Genomic DNA, 18,119 nt, shown 5'->3' with positions numbered 1-18,119 from the left:
CGCTTGAAGCATTTCTGCCCTATACTGAAGTCGGCATGCTGCCTGTTGTATTCAATCCCGATATAATTTCTGTGTTTCATGGTCAATATGATGCTCCAATGGTTACAGTAAACCTGCAGTGGTGCTTCGGAAATTGCTACTGGACTCCCATTGCAGATGCCAATCACAGGCCTCTTGAGGCGTTATTGCCTTTGTCACATGTCGGCATGGAGACTGTTGTATTCAATCCAGAAGCAATTTCTATGTTTCATTGCCAATGTGAAGGTCAAAAGTTTGCAGTAAATTTGCAGTCGTGTTTCGGAAGCTGCTACTGACTCCCAGGGCAGTTGCAAAGCTCAGGCCGCTTGAAGCATTTCTGCCCTATACAGAAGTCGGCATGGTGCTTGTTGTATTCAATCCCGATATAATTTCTGTGTCTCATGGTCAATATGATGCTCCATAGGTTACAGTAAACCTGCAGTGGTGCTTCGGAAATTGCTACTGGACTCCCATTGCGGATGCCAATCTCAGACCTCTTGAGGCGTTATTGCCTTTGTCACATGTCTGCATGGAGACTGTTGTATTCAATCCAGATGCAATTTCTGTGTTTCATTGTCAATGTGAAGGTCAAAAGGTTGCAGTAAATTTGCAGTCGTGTTTCGGAAGCTGCTACTGACTCCCAGGGCAGTTGCAAAGCTCAGGCCGCTTGAAGCATTTCTGCCCTATACAGAAGTCGGCATGGTGCCTGTTGTATTCAATCCCGATGTAATTTCTGTGTTTCATGGTCAATATGATGCTCCAATGGTTACAGTAAACCTGCAGTGGTGCTTCGGAAATTGCTACTGGACTCCCATTGCAGATGCGAATCTCAGGCCTCTTGAGGCGTTATTGCCTTTGTCACATGTCGGCATGGAGACTGTTGTATTCAATCCAGAAGCAATTTCTGTGTTTCATTGTCAATGTGAAGGTCAAAAGGTTGCAGTAAATTTGCAGTCGTGATTCGGAAGCTGCTACTGACTCCCAGGGCAGTTGCAAAGCTCAGGCCGCTTGAAGCATTTCTGCCCTATACAGAAGTCGGCATGGTGCCTGTTGTATTCAATCCCGATATAATTTCTGTGTTTCATGGTCAATATGATGCTCCAATGGTTACAGTAAACCTGCAGTGGTGCTTCGGAAATTGCAACTGGACTCCCATTGCAGATGCCAATCTCAGGCCTCTTGAGGCGTTATTGCCTTTGACACATGTCGGCATGGAGACTGTTGTATTCAATCCAGAAGCAATTTCTGTGTTTCATTGTCAATGTGAAGGTCAAAAGGTTGCAGTAAATTTGCAGTCGTGTTTCGGAAGCTGCTACTGACTCCCAGGGCAGTTGCAAAGCTCAGGCCGCTTGAAGCATTTCTGCCCTATACAGAAGTAGGCATGGTGCCTGTTGTATTCATTCCCGATATAATTTCTGTGTTTCATGGTCAATGTGATGCTCCAATGGTTACAGTAAACCTGCAGTGGTGCTTCGGAAATTGCTACTGAACTCCCATTGCAGATGCCAATCTCAGGCCTCTTGAGGCGTTATTGCCTTTGTCACATGTCGGCATGGAGACTGTTGTATTCTATCCAGAAGCAATTTCTGTGTTTCATTGTCAATGTGAAGGTCAAAAGGTTGCAGTAAATTTGCAGTCGTGTTTCGGAAGCTGCTACTGACTCCCAGGGCAGTTGCAAAGCTCAGGCCGCTTGAAGCATTTCTGCCCTATACAGAAGTCGGCATGCTGCCTGTTGTATTCAATCCCGATATAATTTCTGTGTTTCATGGTCAATATGATGCTCCAATGGTTACAGTAAACCTGCAGTGGTGCTTCGGAAATTGCTACTGGACTCCCATTGCAGATGCCAATCTCAGGCCTCTTGAGGCGTTATTGCCTTTGTCACATGTCGGCATGGAGACTGTTGTATTCTATCCAGAAGCAATTTCTGTGTTTCATTGTCAATGTGAAGGTCAAAAGGTTGCAGTAAATTTGCAGTCGTGTTTCGGAAGCTGCTACTGACTCCCAGGGCAGTTGCAAAGCTCAGGCCGCTTGAAGCATTTCTGCCCTATACAGAAGTCGGCATGGTGCCTGTTGTATTCAATCCCGATGTAATTTCTGTGTTTCATGGTCAATATGATGCTCCAATGGTTACAGTAAACCTGCAGTGGTGCTTCGGAAATTGCTACTGGACTCCCATTGCAGATGCGAATCTCAGGCCTCTTGAGGCGTTATTGCCTTTGTCACATGTCGGCATGGAGACTGTTGTATTCAATCCAGAAGCAATTTCTGTGTTTCATTGTCAATGTGAAGGACAAAAGGTTGCAGTAAATTTGCAGTCGTGTTTCGGAAGCTGCTACTGACTCCCAGGGCAGTTGCAAAGCTCAGGCTGCTTGAAGCATTTCTGCCCTATACAGAAGTCGGCATGGTGCCTGTTGTATTCAATCCCGATATAATTTCTGTGTTTCATGGTCAATATGATGCTCCAATGGTTACAGTAAACCTGCAGTGGTGCTTCGGAAATTGCTACTGGACTTCCATTGCAGATGCCAATCTCAGGCCTCTTGAGGCGTTATTGCCTTTGTCACATGTCGGCATGGAGACTGTTGTATTCAATCCAGAAGCCATTTCTGTGTTTCATTGTCAATGTGAAGGTCAAAAGGTTGCAGTAAATTTACAGTCGTGTTTCGGAAGCTGCTACTGACTCCCAGGGCAGTTGCAAAGCTCAGGCCGCTTGAAGCATTTCTGCCCTATACAGAAGTCGGCTAGGTGCCTGTTGCATTCAATCCCGATATAATTTCTGTGTTTCATGGTCAATATGATGCTCCAATGGTTACAGTAAACCTGCAGTGGTGCTTCGGAAATTGCTACTGGACTCCCATGGCAGATGCGAATCTCAGGCCTCTTGAGGCGTTATTGCCTTTGTCACATATCGGCATGGAGACTGTTGTATTCAATCCAGAAGCAATTTCTGTGTTTCATTGTCAATGTGAAGGTCAAAAGGTTGCAGTAAATTTGCAGTCGTGTTTCGGAAGCTGCTACTGACTCCCAGGGCAGTTGCAAAGCTCAGGCCGCTTGAAGCATTTCTGCCCTATACAGAAGTCGGCATGGTGCCTGTTGTATTCAATCCCGATATAATTTCTGTGTTTCATGGTCAATATGATGCTCCAATGGTTACAGTAAACTTGCAGTGGTGCTTCGGAAATTGCTACTGGACTCCCATTGCAGATGCCAATCTCAGGCCTCTTGAGGCGTCATTGCCTTTGACACATGTCGGCATGGAGACTGTTGTATTCAATCCAGAAGCAATTTCTATGTTTCATTGTCAATGTGAAGGTCAAAAGGTTGCAGTAAATTTGCAGTCGTGTTTCGGAAGCTGCTACTGACTCCCAGGGCAGTTGCAAAGCTCAGGACGCTTGAAGCATTTCTGCCCTATACAGAAGTCGGCATGGTGCCTGTTGTATTCAATCCCGATATAATTTCTGTGTTTCACGGTCAATATGATGCTCCAATGGTTACAGTAAACCTGCAGTGGTGCTTCGGAAATTGCAACTGGACTCCTATTGCAGATGCCAATCTCAGGCCTCTTGAGGCGTTATTGCCTTTGACACATGTCGGCATGGAGACTGTTGTATTCAATCCAGAAGCAATTTCTGTGTTTCATTGTCAATGTGAAGGTCAAAAGGTTGCAGTAAATTTGCAGTCGTGTTTCGGAAGCTGCTACTGACTCCCAGGGCAGATGCAAAGCTCAGGCCGCTTGAAGCATTTCTGCCCTATACAGAAGTAGGCATGGTGCCTGTTGTATTCATTCCCGATATAATTTCTGTGTTTCATGGTCAATGTGATGCTCCAATGGTTACAGTAAACCTGCAGTGGTGCTTCGGAAATTGCTACTGAACTCCCATTGCAGATGCCAATCTCAGGCCTCTTGAGGCGTTATTGCCTTTGTCACATGTCGGCATGGAGACTGTTGTATTCAATCCAGATGCAATTTCTGTGTTTCATTGTCAATGTGAAGGTCAAAAGGTTGCAGTAAATTTGCAGTCGTGTTTCGGAAGCTGCTACTGACTCCCAGGGCAGTTGCAAAGCTCAGGCCGCTTGAAGCATTTCTGCCCTATACAGAAGTCGGCATGGTGCCTGTTGTATTCAATCCCGATGTAATTTCTGTGTTTCATGGTCAATATGATGCTCCAATGGTTACAGTAAACCTGCAGTGGTGCTTCGGAAATTGCTACTGGACTCCCATTGCAGATGCGAATCTCAGGCCTCTTGAGGCGTTATTGCCTTTGTCACATGTCGGCATGGAGACTGTTGTATTCAATCCAGAAGCAATTTCTGTGTTTCATTGTCAATGTGAAGGTCAAAAGGTTGCAGTAAATTTGCAGTCGTGTTTCGGAAGCTGCTACTGACTCCCAGGGCAGTTGCAAAGCTCAGGCCGCTTGAAGCATTTCTGCCCTATACAGAAGTCGGCATGCTGCCTGTTGTATTCAATCCCGATATAATTTCTGTGTTTCATGGTCAATATGATGCTCCAATGGTTACAGTAAACCTGCAGTGGTGCTTCGGAAATTGCTACTGGACTCCCATTGCAGATGCGAATCTCAGGCCTCTTGAGGCGTTATTGCCTTTGTCACATGTCGGCATGGAGACTGTTGTATTCAATCCAGAAGCAATTTCTGTGTTTCATTGTCAATGTGAAGGTCAAAAGGTTGCAGTAAATTTGCAGTCGTGTTTCGGAAGCTGCTACTGACTCCCAGGGCAGTTGCAAAGCTCAGGCCGCTTGAAGCATTTCTGCCCTATACAGAAGTCGGCATGCTGCCTGTTGTATTCAATCCCGATATAATTTCTGTGTTTCATGGTCAATATGATGCTCCAATGGTTACAGTAAACCTGCAGTGGTGCTTCGGAAATTGCTACTGGACTCCCATTGCAGATGCCAATCACAGGCCTCTTGAGGCGTTATTGCCTTTGTCACATGTCGGCATGGAGACTGTTGTATTCAATACAGATGCAATTTCTGTGTTTCATTGTCAATGTGAAGGTCAAAAGGTTGCAGTAAATTTGCAGTCGTGTTTTGGAAGCTGCTACTGACTCCCAGGGCAGTTGCAAAGCTCAGGCCGCTTGAAGCATTTCTGCCCTATTCTGAAGTCGGCATGCTGCCTGTTGTATTCAATCCCGATATAATTTCTGTGTTTCATGGTCAATATGATGCTCCAATGGTTACAGTAAACCTGCAGTGGTGCTTCGGAAATTGCTACTGGACTCCCATTGCAGATGCCAATCACAGGCCTCTTGAGGCGTTATTGCCTTTGTCACATGTCGGCATGGAGACTGTTGTATTCAATCCAGAAGCAATTTCTGTGTTTCATTGTCAATGTGAAGGTCAAAAGGTTGCAGTAAATTTGCAGTCGTGTTTCGGAAGCTGCTACTGACTCCCAGGGCAGTTGCAAAGCTCAGGCCGCTTGAAGCATTTCTGCCCTATTCTGAAGTCGGCATGCTGCCTGTTGTATTCAATCCCGATATAATTTCTGTGTTTCATGGTCAATATGATGCTCCAATGGTTACAGTAAACCTGCAGTGGTGCTTCGGAAATTGCTACTGGACTCCCATTGCAGATGCCAATCACAGGCCTCTTGAGGCGTTATTGCCTTTGTCACATGTCGGCATGGAGACTGTTGTATTCAATCCAGAAGCAATTTCTGTGTTTCATTGTCAATGTGAAGGTCAAAAGGTTGCAGTAAATTTGCAGTCGTGTTTCGGAAGCTGCTACTGACTCCCAGGGCAGTTGCAAAGCTCAGGCCGCTTGAAGCATTTCTGCCCTATTCTGAAGTCGGCATGCTGCCTGTTGTATTCAATCCCGATATAATTTCTGTGTTTCATGGTCAATATGATGCTCCAATGGTTACAGTAAACCTGCAGTGGTGCTTCGGAAATTGCTACTGGACTCCCATTGCAGATGCCAATCACAGGCCTCTTGAGGCGTTATTGCCTTTGTCACATGTCGGCATGGAGACTGTTGTATTCAATCCAGAAGCAATTTCTGTGTTTCATTGTCAATGTGAAGGTCAAAAGGTTGCAGTAAATTTGCAGTCGTGTTTCGGAAGCTGCTACTGACTCCCAGGGCAGTTGCAAAGCTCAGGCCGCTTGAAGCATTTCTGCCCTATTCTGAAGTCGGCATGCTGCCTGTTGTATTCAATCCCGATATAATTTCTGTGTTTCATGGTCAATATGATGCTCCAATGGTTACAGTAAACCTGCAGTGGTGCTTCGGAAATTGCTACTGGACTCCCATTGCAGATGCCAATCACAGGCCTCTTGAGGCGTTATTGCCTTTGTCACATGTCGGCATGGAGACTGTTGTATTCAATCCAGAAGCAATTTCTGTGTTTCATTGTCAATGTGAAGGTCAAAAGGTTGCAGTAAATTTGCAGTCGTGTTTCGGAAGCTGCTACTGACTCCCAGGGCAGTTGCAAAGCTCAGGCCGCTTGAAGCATTTCTGCCCTATACAGAAGTCGGCATGGTGCTTGTTGTATTCAATCCCGATATAATTTCTGTGTCTCATGGTCAATATGATGCTCCATAGGTTACAGTAAACCTGCAGTGGTGCTTCGGAAATTGCTACTGGACTCCCATTGCGGATGCCAATCTCAGACCTCTTGAGGCGTTATTGCCTTTGTCACATGTCTGCATGGAGACTGTTGTATTCAATCCAGATGCAATTTCTGTGTTTCATTGTCAATGTGAAGGTCAAAAGGTTGCAGTAAATTTGCAGTCGTGTTTCGGAAGCTGCTACTGACTCCCAGGGCAGTTGCAAAGCTCAGGCCGCTTGAAGCATTTCTGCCCTATTCTGAAGTCGGCATGCTGCCTGTTGTATTCAATCCCGATATAATTTCTGTGTTTCATGGTCAATATGATGCTCCAATGGTTACAGTAAACCTGCAGTGGTGCTTCGGAAATTGCTACTGGACTCCCATTGCAGATGCCAATCACAGGCCTCTTGAGGCGTTATTGCCTTTGTCACATGTCGGCATGGAGACTGTTGTATTCAATCCAGAAGCAATTTCTGTGTTTCATTGTCAATGTGAAGGTCAAAAGGTTGCAGTAAATTTGCAGTCGTGTTTCGGAAGCTGCTACTGACTCCCAGGGCAGTTGCAAAGCTCAGGCCGCTTGAAGCATTTCTGCCCTATTCTGAAGTCGGCATGCTGCCTGTTGTATTCAATCCCGATATAATTTCTGTGTTTCATGGTCAATATGATGCTCCAATGGTTACAGTAAACCTGCAGTGGTGCTTCGGAAATTGCTACTGGACTCCCATTGCAGATGCGAATCTCAGGCCTCTTGAGGCGTTATTGCCTTTGTCACATGTCGGCATGGAGACTGTTGTATTCAATCCAGAAGCAATTTCTGTGTTTCATTGTCAATGTGAAGGTCAAAAGGTTGCAGTAAATTTGCAGTCGTGTTTCGGAAGCTGCTACTGACTCCCAGGGCAGTTGCAAAGCTCAGGCCGCTTGAAGCATTTCTGCCCTATTCTGAAGTCGGCATGCTGCCTGTTGTATTCAATCCCGATATAATTTCTGTGTTTCATGGTCAATATGATGCTCCAATGGTTACAGTAAACCTGCAGTGGTGCTTCGGAAATTGCTACTGGACTCCCATTGCAGATGCCAATCACAGGCCTCTTGAGGCGTTATTGCCTTTGTCACATGTCGGCATGGAGACTGTTGTATTCAATCCAGAAGCAATTTCTGTGTTTCATTGTCAATGTGAAGGTCAAAAGGTTGCAGTAAATTTGCAGTCGTGTTTCGGAAGCTGCTACTGACTCCCAGGGCAGTTGCAAAGCTCAGGCCGCTTGAAGCATTTCTGCCCTATTCTGAAGTCGGCATGCTGCCTGTTGTATTCAATCCCGATATAATTTCTGTGTTTCATGGTCAATATGATGCTCCAATGGTTACAGTAAACCTGCAGTGGTGCTTCGGAAATTGCTACTGGACTCCCATTGCAGATGCCAATCTCAGGCCTCTTGAGGCGTTATTGCCTTTGTCACATGTCGGCATGGAGACTGTTGTATTCAATCCAGAAGCAATTTCTGTGTTTCATTGTCAATGTGAAGGTCAAAAGGTTGCAGTAAATTTGCAGTCGTGTTTCGGAAGCTGCTACTGACTCCCAGGGCAGTTGCAAAGCTCAGGCCGCTTGAAGCATTTCTGCCCTATTCTGAAGTCGGCATGCTGCCTGTTGTATTCAATCCCGATATAATTTCTGTGTTTCATGGTCAATATGATGCTCCAATGGTTACAGTAAACCTGCAGTGGTGCTTCGGAAATTGCTACTGGACTCCCATTGCAGATGCCAATCACAGGCCTCTTGAGGCGTTATTGCCTTTGTCACATGTCGGCATGGAGACTGTTGTATTCAATCCAGAAGCAATTTCTGTGTTTCATTGTCAATGTGAAGGTCAAAAGGTTGCAGTAAATTTGCAGTCGTGTTTCGGAAGCTGCTACTGACTCCCAGGGCAGTTGCAAAGCTCAGGCCGCTTGAAGCATTTCTGCCCTATTCTGAAGTCGGCATGCTGCCTGTTGTATTCAATCCCGATATAATTTCTGTGTTTCATGGTCAATATGATGCTCCAATGGTTACAGTAAACCTGCAGTGGTGCTTCGGAAATTGCTACTGGACTCCCATTGCAGATGCCAATCTCAGGCCTCTTGAGGCGTTATTGCCTTTGTCACATGTCGGCATGGAGACTGTTGTATTCAATCCAGAAGCAATTTCTGTGTTTCATTGTCAATGTGAAGGTCAAAAGGTTGCAGTAAATTTGCAGTCGTGTTTCGGAAGCTGCTACTGACTCCCAGGGCAGTTGCAAAGCTCAGGCCGCTTGAAGCATTTCTGCCCTATACAGAAGTCGGCATGGTGCCTGTTGTATTCAATCCCGATGTAATTTCTGTGTTTCATGGTCAATATGATGCTCCAATGGTTACAGTAAACCTGCAGTGGTGCTTCGGAAATTGCTACTGGACTCCCATTGCAGATGCGAATCTCAGGCCTCTTGAGGCGTTATTGCCTTTGTCACATGTCGGCATGGAGACTGTTGTATTCAATCCAGAAGCAATTTCTGTGTTTCATTGTCAATGTGAAGGTCAAAAGGTTGCAGTAAATTTGCAGTCGTGTTTCGGAAGCTGCTACTGACTCCCAGGGCAGTTGCAAAGCTCAGGACGCTTGAAGCATTTCTGCCCTATACAGAAGTCGGCATGGTGCCTGTTGTATTCAATACCGATATAATTTCTGTGTTTCGTGGTCAATATGATGCTCCAATCGTTACAGTAAACCTGCAGTGGTGCTTCGGAAATTGCTACTGGACTCCCATTGCAGATGCCAATCTCAGGCATCTTGAGGCGTTATTGTCTTTGTCACATGTCGGCATGGAGACTGTTGTATTCAATCCAGAAGCAATTTCTGTGTTTCATTGTCAATGTGAAGGTCAAAAGGTTGCAGTAAATTTGCAGTCGTGTTTCGGAAGCTGCTACTGACTCCCAGGGCAGTTGCAAAGCTCAGGACGCTTGAAGCATTTCTGCCCTATACAGAAGTCGGCATGGTGCCTGTTGTATTCAATCCCGATATAATTTCTGTGTTTCGTGGTCAATATGATGCTCCAATCGTTACAGTAAACCTGCAGTGGTGCTTCGGAAATTGCTACTGGACTCCCATTGCAGATGCGAATCTCAGGCCTCTTGAGGCGTTATTGCCTTTGTCACATGTCGGCATGGAGACTGTTGTATTCAATCCAGAAGCAATTTCTGTGTTTCATTGTCAATGTGAAGGTCAAAAGGTTGCAGTAAATTTGCAGTCGTGTTTCGGAAGCTGCTACTGACTCCCAGGGCAGTTGCAAAGCTCAGGCCGCTTGAAGCATTTCTGCCCTATACAGAAGTCGGCATGGTGCCTGTTGTATTCAATACCGATATAATTTCTGTGTTTCGTGGTCAATATGATGCTCCAATCGTTACAGTAAACCTGCAGTGGTGCTTCGGAAATTGCTACTGGACTCCCATTGCAGATGCCAATCTCAGGCATCTTGAGGCGTTATTGTCTTTGTCACATGTCGGCATGGAGACTGTTGTATTCAATCCAGAAGCAATTTCTGTGTTTCATTGTCAATGTGAAGGTCAAAAGGTTGCAGTAAATTTGCAGTCGTGTTTCGGAAGCTGCTACTGACTCCCAGGGCAGTTGCAAAGCTCAGGACGCTTGAAGCATTTCTGCCCTATACAGAAGTCGGCATGGTGCCTGTTGTATTCAATCCCGATATAATTTCTGTGTTTCATGGTCAATATGATGCTCCAATGGTTACAGTAAACCTGCAGTGGTGCTTCGGAAATTGCTACTGGACTCCCATTGCAGATGCCAATCTCAGGCCTCTTGAGGCGTCATTGCCTTTGTCACATGTCGGAATGGAGACTGTTGTATTCAATCCAGAAGCAATTTCTGTGTTTCATTGTCGATGTGAAGGTCAAAAGGTTGCAGTTAATCTGCAGTCGTGGTTCGGAAGTTGCTACTGACTCCCAGGGGAGGTGCGAAGCTCTGGCTGCTTGAAGCATTTCTCCCCTGTACAGAAGTCGGCATTGTGACTGCTGTATTCCACCCTAATAATTTCTGTGTTTCATGGTCAATATGATGCTCCAATGGTTACAGTAAACCTGCAGTGGTGCTTCGGAAATTGTTACTGGACTCCCATTGCAGATGCGAATCTCAGGCCTCTTGAGGCGTTATTGCCTTTGTCACATGTCGGCATGGAGACTGTTGTATTCAATCCAGAAGCCATTTCTGTGTTTCATTGTCAATGTGAAGGTCAAAAGGTTGCAGTAAATTTGCAGTCGTGTTTCGGAAGCTGCTACTGACTCCCAGGGCAGTTGCAAAGCTCAGGACGCTTGAAGCATTTCTGCCCTATACAGAAGTCGGCATGGTGCCTGTTGTATTCAATCCCGATATAATTTCTATGTTTCATGGTCAATATGATGCTCCAATGGTTCCAGTAAACCTGCAGTGGTGCTTCGGAAATTGCTACTGGACTCCCATTGCAGATGCCAATCTCAGGCATCTTGAGGCGTTATTGTCTTTGTCACATGTCGGCATGGAGACTGTTGTATTCAATCCAGAAGCAATTTCTGTGTTTCATTGTCAATGTGAAGGTCAAAAGGTTGCAGTAAATTTGCAGTCGTGTTTCGGAAGCTGCTACTGACTCCCAGGGCAGTTGCAAAGCTCAGGACGCTTGAAGCATTTCTGCCCTATACAGAAGTCGGCATGGTGCCTGTTGTATTCAATCCCGATATAATTTCTATGTTTCATGGTCAATATGATGCTCCAATGGTTCCAGTAAACCTGCAGTGGTGCTTCGGAAATTGCTACTGGACTCCCATTGCAGATGCCAATCTCAGGCATCTTGAGGCGTTATTGTCTTTGTCACATGTCGGCATGGAGACTGTTGTATTCAATCCAGAAGCCATTTCTGTGTTTCATTGTCAATGTGAAGGTCAAAAGGTTGCAGTAAATTTGCAGTCGTGTTTCGGAAGCTGCTACTGACTCCCAGGGCAGTTGCAAAGCTCAGGCCGCTTGAAGCATTTCTGCCCTATACAGAAGTCGGCATGGTGCCTGTTGTATTCAATCCCGATATAATTTCTATGTTTCATGGTCAATATGATGCTCCAATGGTTCCAGTAAACCTGCAGTGGTGCTTCGGAAATTGCTACTGGACTCCCATTGCAGATGCGAATCTCAGGTCTCTTGAGGCGTTATTGCCTTTGTCACATGTCGGCATGGAGACTGTTGTATTCAATCCAGATGCAATTTCTGTGTTTCATTGTCAATGTGAAGGTCAAAAGGTTGCAGTAAATTTGCAGTCGTGTTTCGGAAGCTGCTACTGACTCCCAGGGCAGTTGCAAAGCTCAGGCCGCTTGAAGCATTTCTGCCCTATACAGAAGTCGGCATGGTGCCTGTTGTATTCAATCCCGATATAATTTCTATGTTTCATGGTCAATATGATGCTCCAATGGTTCCAGTAAACCTGCAGTGGTGCTTCGGAAATTGCTACTGGACTCCCATTGCAGATGCCAATCTCAGGCATCTTGAGGCGTTATTGTCTTTGTCACATGTCGGCATGGAGACTGTTGTATTCAATCCAGAAGCCATTTCTGTGTTTCATTGTCAATGTGAAGGTCAAAAGGTTGCAGTAAATTTGCAGTCGTGTTTCGGAAGCTGCTACTGACTCCCAGGGCAGTTGCAAAGCTCAGGACGCTTGAAGCATTTCTGCCCTATACAGAAGTCGGCATGGTGCCTGTTGTATTCAATCCCGATATAATTTCTATGTTTCATGGTCAATATGATGCTCCAATGGTTCCAGTAAACCTGCAGTGGTGCTTCGGAAATTGCTACTGGACTCCCATTGCGGATGCCAATCTCAGACCTCTTGAGGCGTTATTGCCTTTGTCACATGTCTGCATGGAGACTGTTGTATTCAATCCAGATGCAATTTCTGTGTTTCATTGTCAATGTGAAGGTCAAAAGGTTGCAGTAAATTTGCAGTCGTGTTTCGGAAGCTGCTACTGACTCCCAGGGCAGTTGCAAAGCTCAGGCCGCTTGAAGCATTTCTGCCCTATACAGAAGTCGGCATGGTGCCTGTTGTATTCAATCCCGATGTAATTTCTGTGTTTCATGGTCAATATGATGCTCCAATGGTTACAGTAAACCTGCAGTGGTGCTTCGGAAATTGCTACTGGACTCCCATTGCAGATGCCAATCTCAGGCATCTTGAGGCGTTATTGTCTTTGTCACATGTCGGCATGGAGACTGTTGTATTCAATCCAGAAGCAATTTCTGTGTTTCATTGTCAATGTGAAGGTCAAAAGGTTGCAGTAAATTTGCAGTCGTGTTTCGGAAGCTGCTACTGACTCCCAGGGCAGTTGCAAAGCTCAGGCCGCTTGAAGCATTTCTGCCCTATACAGAAGTCGGCATGGTGCCTGTTGTATTCAATCCCGATGTAATTTCTGTGTTTCATGGTCAATATGATGCTCCAATGGTTACAGTAAACCTGCAGTGGTGCTTCGGAAATTGCTACTGGACTCCCATTGCAGATGCCAATCTCAGGCATCTTGAGGCGTTATTGTCTTTGTCACATGTCGGCATGGAGACTGTTGTATTCAATCCAGAAGCAATTTCTGTGTTTCATTGTCAATGTGAAGGTCAAAAGGTTGCAGTAAATTTGCAGTCGTGTTTCGGAAGCTGCTACTGACTCCCAGGGCAGTTGCAAAGCTCAGGACGCTTGAAGCATTTCTGCCCTATACAGAAGTCGGCATGGTGCCTGTTGTATTCAATCCCGATATAATTTCTATGTTTCATGGTCAATATGATGCTCCAATGGTTCCAGTAAACCTGCAGTGGTGCTTCGGAAATTGCTACTGGACTCCCATTGCAGATGCCAATCTCAGGCATCTTGAGGCGTTATTGTCTTTGTCACATGTCGGCATGGAGACTGTTGTATTCAATCCAGAAGCCATTTCTGTGTTTCATTGTCAATGTGAAGGTCAAAAGGTTGCAGTAAATTTGCAGTCGTGTTTCGGAAGCTGCTACTGACTCCCAGGGCAGTTGCAAAGCTCAGGCCGCTTGAAGCATTTCTGCCCTATACAGAAGTCGGCATGGTGCCTGTTGTATTCAATCCCGATATAATTTCTATGTTTCATGGTCAATATGATGCTCCAATGGTTCCAGTAAACCTGCAGTGGTGCTTCGGAAATTGCTACTGGACTCCCATTGCAGATGCGAATCTCAGGTCTCTTGAGGCGTTATTGCCTTTGTCACATGTCGGCATGGAGACTGTTGTATTCAATCCAGATGCAATTTCTGTGTTTCATTGTCAATGTGAAGGTCAAAAGGTTGCAGTAAATTTGCAGTCGTGTTTCGGAAGCTGCTACTGACTCCCAGGGCAGTTGCAAAGCTCAGGCCGCTTGAAGCATTTCTGCCCTATACAGAAGTCGGCATGGTGCCTGTTGTATTCAATCCCGATATAATTTCTATGTTTCATGGTCAATATGATGCTCCAATGGTTCCAGTAAACCTGCAGTGGTGCTTCGGAAATTGCTACTGGACTCCCATTGCAGATGCCAATCTCAGGCATCTTGAGGCGTTATTGTCTTTGTCACATGTCGGCATGGAGACTGTTGTATTCAATCCAGAAGCCATTTCTGTGTTTCATTGTCAATGTGAAGGTCAAAAGGTTGCAGTAAATTTGCAGTCGTGTTTCGGAAGCTGCTACTGACTCCCAGGGCAGTTGCAAAGCTCAGGACGCTTGAAGCATTTCTGCCCTATACAGAAGTCGGCATGGTGCCTGTTGTATTCAATCCCGATATAATTTCTATGTTTCATGGTCAATATGATGCTCCAATGGTTCCAGTAAACCTGCAGTGGTGCTTCGGAAATTGCTACTGGACTCCCATTGCGGATGCCAATCTCAGACCTCTTGAGGCGTTATTGCCTTTGTCACATGTCTGCATGGAGACTGTTGTATTCAATCCAGATGCAATTTCTGTGTTTCATTGTCAATGTGAAGGTCAAAAGGTTGCAGTAAATTTGCAGTCGTGTTTCGGAAGCTGCTACTGACTCCCAGGGCAGTTGCAAAGCTCAGGCCGCTTGAAGCATTTCTGCCCTATACAGAAGTCGGCATGGTGCCTGTTGTATTCAATCCCGATGTAATTTCTGTGTTTCATGGTCAATATGATGCTCCAATGGTTACAGTAAACCTGCAGTGGTGCTTCGGAAATTGCTACTGGACTCCCATTGCAGATGCGAATCTCAGGTCTCTTGAGGCGTTATTGCCTTTGTCACATGTCGGCATGGAGACTGTTGTATTCTATCAAGAAGCAATTTCTGTGTTTCATTGTCAATGTGAAGGTCAAAAGGTTGCAGTAAATTTGCAGTCGTGTTTCGGAAGCTGCTACTGACTCCCAGGGCAGTTGCAAAGCTCAGGCCGCTTGAAGCATTTCTGCCCTATACAGAAGTCGGCATGGTGCCTGTTGTATTCAATCCCGATGTAATTTCTGTGTTTCATGGTCAATATGATGCTCCAATGGTTACAGTAAACCTGCAGTGGTGCTTCGGAAATTGCTACTGGACTCCCATTGCAGATGCGAATCTCAGGCCTCTTGAGGCGTTATTGCCTTTGTCACATGTCGGCATGGAGACTGTTGTATTCAATCCAGAAGCAATTTCTGTGTTTCATTGTCAATGTGAAGGTCAAAAGGTTGCAGTAAATTTGCAGTCGTGATTCGGAAGCTGCTACTGACTCCCAGGGCAGTTGCAAAGCTCAGGCCGCTTGAAGCATTTCTGCCCTATACAGAAGTCGGCATGGTGCCTGTTGTATTCAATCCCGATATAATTTCTGTGTTTCATGGTCAATATGATGCTCCAATGGTTACAGTAAACCTGCAGTGGTGCTTCGGAAATTGCAACTGGACTCCCATTGCAGATGCCAATCTCAGGCCTCTTGAGGCGTTATTGCCTTTGACACATGTCGGCATGGAGACTGTTGTATTCAATCCAGAAGCAATTTCTGTGTTTCATTGTCAATGTGAAGGTCAAAAGGTTGCAGTAAATTTGCAGTCGTGTTTCGGAAGCTGCTACTGACTCCCAGGGCAGTTGCAAAGCTCAGGCCGCTTGAAGCATTTCTGCCCTATACAGAAGTCGGCATGGTGCCTGTTGTATTCAATCCCGATGTAATTTCTGTGTTTCATGGTCAATATGATGCTCCAATGGTTACAGTAAACCTGCAGTGGTGCTTCGGAAATTGCTACTGGACTCCCATTGCAGATGCGAATCTCAGGTCTCTTGAGGCGTTATTGCCTTTGTCACATGTCGGCATGGAGACTGTTGTATTCTATCAAGAAGCAATTTCTGTGTTTCATTGTCAATGTGAAGGTCAAAAGGTTGCAGTAAATTTGCAGTCGTGTTTCGGAAGCTGCTACTGACTCCCAGGGCAGTTGCAAAGCTCAGGCCGCTTGAAGCATTTCTGCCCTATACAGAAGTCGGCATGGTGCCTGTTGTATTCAATCCCGATGTAATTTCTGTGTTTCATGGTCAATATGATGCTCCAATGGTTACAGTAAACCTGCAGTGGTGCTTCGGAAATTGCTACTGGACTCCCATTGCAGATGCGAATCTCAGGCCTCTTGAGGCGTTATTGCCTTTGTCACATGTCGGCATGGAGACTGTTGTATTCAATCCAGAAGCAATTTCTGTGTTTCATTGTCAATGTGAAGGTCAAAAGGTTGCAGTAAATTTGCAGTCGTGATTCGGAAGCTGCTACTGACTCCCAGGGCAGTTGCAAAGCTCAGGCCGCTTGAAGCATTTCTGCCCTATACAGAAGTCGGCATGGTGCCTGTTGTATTCAATCCCGATATAATTTCTGTGTTTCATGGTCAATATGATGCTCCAATGGTTACAGTAAACCTGCAGTGGTGCTTCGGAAATTGCAACTGGACTCCCATTGCAGATGCCAATCTCAGGCCTCTTGAGGCGTTATTGCCTTTGACACATGTCGGCATGGAGACTGTTGTATTCAATCCAGAAGCAATTTCTGTGTTTCATTGTCAATGTGAAGGTCAAAAGGTTGCAGTAAATTTGCAGTCGTGTTTCGGAAGCTGCTACTGACTCCCAGGGCAGTTGCAAAGCTCAGGCCGCTTGAAGCATTTCTGCCCTATACAGAAGTCGGCATGGTGCCTGTTGTATTCAATCCCGATGTAATTTCTGTGTTTCATGGTCAATATGATGCTCCAATGGTTACAGTAAACCTGCAGTGGTGCTTCGGAAATTGCTACTGGACTCCCATTGCAGATGCGAATCTCAGGCCTCTTGAGGCGTTATTGCCTTTGTCACATGTCGGCATGGAGACTGTTGTATTCAATCCAGAAGCAATTTCTGTGTTTCATTGTCAATGTGAAGGTCAAAAGGTTGCAGTAAATTTGCAGTCGTGTTTCGGAAGCTGCTACTGACTCCCAGGGCAGTTGCAAAGCTCAGGCCGCTTGAAGCATTTCTGCCCTATACAGAAGTCGGCATGGTGCCTGTTGTATTCAATCCCGATATAATTTCTGTGTTTCGTGGTCAATATGATGCTCCAATCGTTACAGTAAACCTGCAGTGGTGCTTCGGAAATTGCTACTGGACTCCCATTGCAGATGCCAATCTCAGGCATCTTGAGGCGTTATTGTCTTTGTCACATGTCGGCATGGAGACTGTTGTATTCAATCCAGAAGCAATTTCTGTGTTTCATTGTCAATGTGAAGGTCAAAAGGTTGCAGTAAATTTGCAGTCGTGTTTCGGAAGCTGCTACTGACTCCCAGGGCAGTTGCAAAGCTCAGGACGCTTGAAGCATTTCTGCCCTATACAGAAGTCGACATGGTGCCTGTTGTATTCAATCCCGATATAATTTCTGTGTTTCATGGTCAATATGATGCTCCAATGGTTACAGTAAACCTGCAGTGGTGCTTCGGAAATTGCTACTGGACTCCCATTGCAGATGCCAATCTCAGGCCTCTTGAGGCGTCATTGCCTTTGTCACATGTCGGAATGGAGACTGTTGTATTCAATCCAGAAGCAATTTCTGTGTTTCATTGTCGATGTGAAGGTCAAAAGGTTGCAGTTAATCTGCAGTCGTGGTTCGGAAGTTGCTACTGACTCCCAGGGGAGGTGCGAAGCTCTGGCTGCTTGAAGCATTTCTCCCCTGTACAGAAGTCGGCATTGTGACTGCTGTATTCCACCCTAATAATTTCTGTGTTTCATGGTCAATATGATGCTCCAATGGTTACAGTAAACCTGCAGTGGTGCTTCGGAAATTGTTACTGGACTCCCATTGCAGATGCGAATCTCAGGCCTCTTGAGGCGTTATTGCCTTTGTCACATGTCGGCATGGAGACTGTTGTATTCAATCCAGAAGCCATTTCTGTGTTTCATTGTCAATGTGAAGGTCAAAAGGTTGCAGTAAATTTGCAGTCGTGTTTCGGAAGCTGCTACTGACTCCCAGGGCAGTTGCAAAGCTCAGGACGCTTGAAGCATTTCTGCCCTATACAGAAGTCGGCATGGTGCCTGTTGTA

The sequence above is a fragment of the Schistocerca americana genome, chromosome 6 (genome assembly GCF_021461395.2).
Source record: "Schistocerca americana isolate TAMUIC-IGC-003095 chromosome 6, iqSchAmer2.1, whole genome shotgun sequence".
In the NCBI taxonomy this organism is placed as follows: domain Eukaryota; kingdom Metazoa; phylum Arthropoda; class Insecta; order Orthoptera; family Acrididae; genus Schistocerca; species Schistocerca americana.
Note: the sequence above shows the minus strand (reverse complement) of the source record.